Here is a 4,609-nt window from a genome sequence, read left to right as displayed (position 1 = left end):
CCGTGCACGCAGCCAGTCTCTGTGAGCTCGTGAGTGCTTCAGTCGCTCTGGTTTAGAAGGCCCCGTGCACGCAGCCAGTCTCTGTGAGCTTGTGAGTGCTTCAGTCGTTCTGGTTTAGAAGGCCCTGTGCACGCAGCCAGTCTCTGTGAGCGTGAGCGCTTCAGTCGTTCTGGTTTAGAAGGCCCCGTGCACGCAGCCAGTCTCTGTGAGCTCGTGAGTGCTTCAGTCATTCTGGTTTAGAAGGCCCCGTGCACGCAGCCAGTCTCTGTGAGCTCGTGAGTGCTTCAGTCGTTCTGGTTTAGAAGGCCCTGCTTGTTTGGTGTTCTCCATCCCCTCTGCCTCTTACACTTTGTGCCTGCTCTGAAGGATCCCCTGAGCCACAAGGGGAAGGGATGATGAAGACATCTCATGAGTATAGTGTTCCAAGGTCTCCCATTCTGCACACTGTTCAGCTATGGTCTCTGTGTTTGTTCCCATTTACTGCAGGAGGCGTCATCTCTGATGATGGCTGGGCAAGGCACGGATCTATGAATACAGTAGAATGTGGCCCTGCGGACCTTTGAGAACATGCACTGTAGTTGCTACAGAAGAAATAATAAGGGGGCTGAAGAGATGGCTCAGTGGTTAAGGGCACTGACTCTTCTTGCAAAGGACCTGAGTTCAAATCCCAGCAACCACATGGTGGCTTACAACCATCCGTAATGAAGCCTCACGCCCTCTTCTAGTGCATCTGGAGACAGCTACAGTGTACTTACATATAATAAATAAATAAATAAATAATAATTTAAAAAAAAAGAAGAAGAAATAATAAAAACTCGGCAAAGGCTTCCCAACGCCATGCTCGCCCTCAGTCGGACCAGGACTGCACTGGGAATGTTTGACAGCCCTGGCCCTCAGTTGGACCAGGACTGCACTGGGAATGTTTGACAGCCCTGGCCTTCCTTTTACTCGAATCGTAGACTTGGGGTAAAGAGAGGCACTCTCATGTACACCAACATATTAGTTCCATACCAGGAGAGCACCTCTTACTGCAAGCTCAAGTGTAATAAAACCAATGGATCTTTCACATCATGGGACTTGACTTTGAAAATCTGGATTATCCTTTTCATAAATGATTTGCAGAGAATGTTCTACACAAAACTTTTCAAAGATCAGCCATCAGGAATACAGCAATTTTAAAATGATAGTAGAGACTTAAGATACCAACTTAGAGTTCATCTGGTGACATGGATAAGGAAGGAAACTTTCACTATATATTTTTAAATGTTTATTTTAGCTATTACCAACTGAACCTGTCCAAACACTGAAAACCTACTTCTAGCATGCTGCCTTTTGTTCACTGAGACTACAGCACATTAGGATGTGATATGTCAAAAGAAATGGATACAGAAACACTTTTAAAGTCATCTCAAGTTAACTGTGCTTATTGTTTTAGACAACAAAATTCAAAGAAGTCCTCAAAGTAAGTAATGCTGGAAAAGGGCCCAGCATTTCTAATGAATCTGATCAGCCTCCTCCATGCCCCTCTCAATGTACTGAGAACAAAAGAGACCTAAGACTCCCAGAAATATAATAAATAGGCAGCACTCAACATAACAAAGACATAAAAACACAAAAATTGACAAGGACAAATAAGAATGCCGTAAAGTATTAAAATATATTTAATTTGATAACGTGATAGGATCATTACGTTTAAGAACCCCGACTTCTAAGAACCCTGGGCTGAGTGCAGCGTTCAGCGGCTGCTCACATGCCTATCTTGCACTGCAAACAGCCTGAGTTCAATGTCCAACACAAACAAAACAGATGGGGTGGGAACGGGGATAATTTTTAAAAGCTCAACAAGAAAACACTCAAATGAACCCATGCTGGAAACATCTCAAGACTGAAACCACAAGGGAATATGGGCTTATGTCTATGGTTTGTTTCTTAATATAAGACATATAAAATGGCTTGGCAAACCTACCAGAAAGTAGATCACCCACCCCCTCAAAAAATTATGTATCAATACAATCTACAAGGTGTAGAATTTCTAATCAATTAAAACATTCCTCCAAGAAAAACAATAGAGTCAAACTTGTAGATGAGCAGACCTGCTCAGTAAGCCAAGAGGCTTATAAAATTAACACTCATGCTGCATGCTTTCCAAGTGCAGTCTAATTCCTGTTGGTATCTGCTAAAACTCCGTCTCATCCTGACTGTGCATTGTTCTAACTGCGGTTTATGTAAGCACCTTTTATCACCAGAACACAAACAGAAACAGTGAGGGAGACTGTCTTCATGACCAGTCACTGGTGCTGGAGGAAATGCCTTCCTCTTAATCACACTAAGGTTTCTGCTAGCATGTGCATTTCTGTGTCAACACCCCAACTATGGGTGTTTCCCTGTTTTGACCACCTTGTCCACTGGTCTAAACACTTAATCTAGCCGCTGACTGGAGCCATGTCCCCTACTCTACCCTGAGCTTTCTAATCCTCTCCTCTTCTTATAGCCAAAGAACTGGCTCCTTACTCACTCACACTATTTAGGAAGGATGGCTTCGATTTCTTCTTCTTGGTTGCAACATAACCCTGGCACTTTGTCTAATTGTTCCCAGTCTCGATTCTAGTTTTTATAGACCCCAAGCACCCAAAAAACCTGAAGAGCCTGACTGCCACTATCAGTAAATATGAAGACACAAGATGTGACCTAAAGTTGTAAGACTTTAATTCAATGCCAACATTTGGGAGACAAAGGCAGAAGGATGGAAAATTTAAGCCTCTCTCAGCTATACAGTGAGGCCTTGTCCAAGACTTTAATCCCCCATCCACTTCCTTCTAGAGCTGAAGCTGAGTGGCAGCATACGCTCAACATGTGCTAGGGAGGCACTGGGCCCATCAAGCACCAGAATCAACAAGCAAGGTCTTATAGCTAAGTGGGTGATACACTGAAACCCAAAGAAACCAGTACCAGGCTGTCCGTCAGCACTGCGGCTCTAGACAGCCTGACAGTCACCTATGTGACTAGTAGGTTTTGGTGGAACAGGCTGGTGACCCAAGTATCTCTTATTTCAACGTTTTCTAAGGAAAACGGTATTTCACATTTCAAAACTCAGACTTTTATATGCATATGAATTTTGCTGTACAAGCTGTCATAAAAAGAGTTCTGAACTTCTGAAAGGAGTGCTTATGTTGGAGGCATGGTGGTACACATCTGTAACCCAGGCACTTGAGAGACAGAAGCAGGCAGACTGCATCAAGTTACAGCCAACTGAGGGACAAATTCCATGCAAGCTACATAGCTAGAACCTACCTACTTCAAAACAAACAGCATAAATAAAATAAGAAGTATTTATCAGACCTCTGTTAAAGACACAAGATTTAGCAATTCAACTTGAGAGAGACAAGAAGCGCATACTGCTTTACGCCCCAGCACGTTTCTTTTCCTGCCACAATGGGCTATACTTTGAATTGTGACCTAAAAATTACCCCTTTATTTATGTAAAACTAAAGCTCAACAAAAGTAAAAGAAAAAGGGCTCAGCATAGAAGTGTACAGCGTTAATCCCAGCACTACAGAAGCAGAGGCACATGGGTTTCTAGGAGTTCAAGATCAGCCTTGGTCTATTTGAATTCCAGGCCAGCCAAATCTATACAAAAAGACCCTGTCTCAAAAAACAAAACAAAACAAAACAGGGGCTGGAGAGATGGCTCAGCAGTTAAGAGCACTGACTGTTCTTCCAGAGGTCCTGAGTTCAATTCCCAGTACCCACATGGTGGCTCAAATCCATCTGTAATGGGATCTGATGCCTTCTTCTGGTGTGTCTGAAGACAGCTACAGTGTACTTACATACATAAAATAAATAATTCTTTAAAAAAATACAAACAAACAAAAGGCCCTCATCTCTAAAGCTACCTAACAACAGGTAGAATAGGCCTCCACTGCTATTAGCTTGCTCAAGACACGCAGGAAGTGTACTAGAGTCTGTACAACCCAAAACCTATTTAAATCCGAAATCCAAGTTCTTTCCTACCGTAAAATGAAAACAAAAGAATATATGCTAGTATTATTTGCCCCACCATTTTAATGTCATATTTCAAAAGTCAAGAAGAGGCAACTACCTCCAAGCCTGACAATCGGAGTTCAATTCCTGAGAATTGAACTCAGTGGGAAGAAACTGAACATAGTGGGGAGAAAAAATTCACACCTACATGTGTCTGACCTCTAACCTCCACACACATGCTGTGCCTGTAAGTGTACACACAAACAAACAAGCATGTGTGATTGACCCCCGTGTCTCACTTCTGTGCTGAGATGATCAGTGGGGACAGCCAAGTCATCCAAAGCTCATGGCCAGCTAGTCTGCAGTGTGCAGTGTGCAGTCAGTCCAGCAAGGAGAACTAAAATAGATAGACTGCCTCAACAAAGTGTAAGGTAGTCTGCAGTGTGCAGTGTGCAGTCCAGCAAGGAGAACTAAGATAACTGCCTCAACAAAGTGTAAGCTAGTCTGCAGTGTGCAGTGTGCAGTCCAGCAAGAAGAGCTAAGATAACTGCCTCAACAAGGTGTAAGGTAGTCTGCAGTGTGCAGTGTGCAGTCCAGCAAGGAGAACTAAGATAACTGCCTCAACAAA

The 4,609-nt window shown here is 43.2% G+C and overlaps 1 protein-coding gene across 2 annotated transcripts in view; it reads right to left on the bottom strand.

Annotated features, from left to right (window-relative positions):
- The window catches only part of Cdk19 (cyclin dependent kinase 19), a 155,919-nt gene that overhangs the window by 99,328 nt on the left and 51,982 nt on the right, over positions 1–4,609 (bottom strand). The gene's annotated exons all lie outside the window — the stretch shown is intronic.

The sequence above is a fragment of the Mastomys coucha genome, unplaced genomic scaffold (assembly GCF_008632895.1).
Source record: "Mastomys coucha isolate ucsf_1 unplaced genomic scaffold, UCSF_Mcou_1 pScaffold3, whole genome shotgun sequence".
Classification (NCBI taxonomy): Eukaryota; Metazoa; Chordata; class Mammalia; order Rodentia; family Muridae; genus Mastomys; species Mastomys coucha.
Note: the sequence above shows the minus strand (reverse complement) of the source record. Positions and strands in the feature narration are given on the sequence as shown.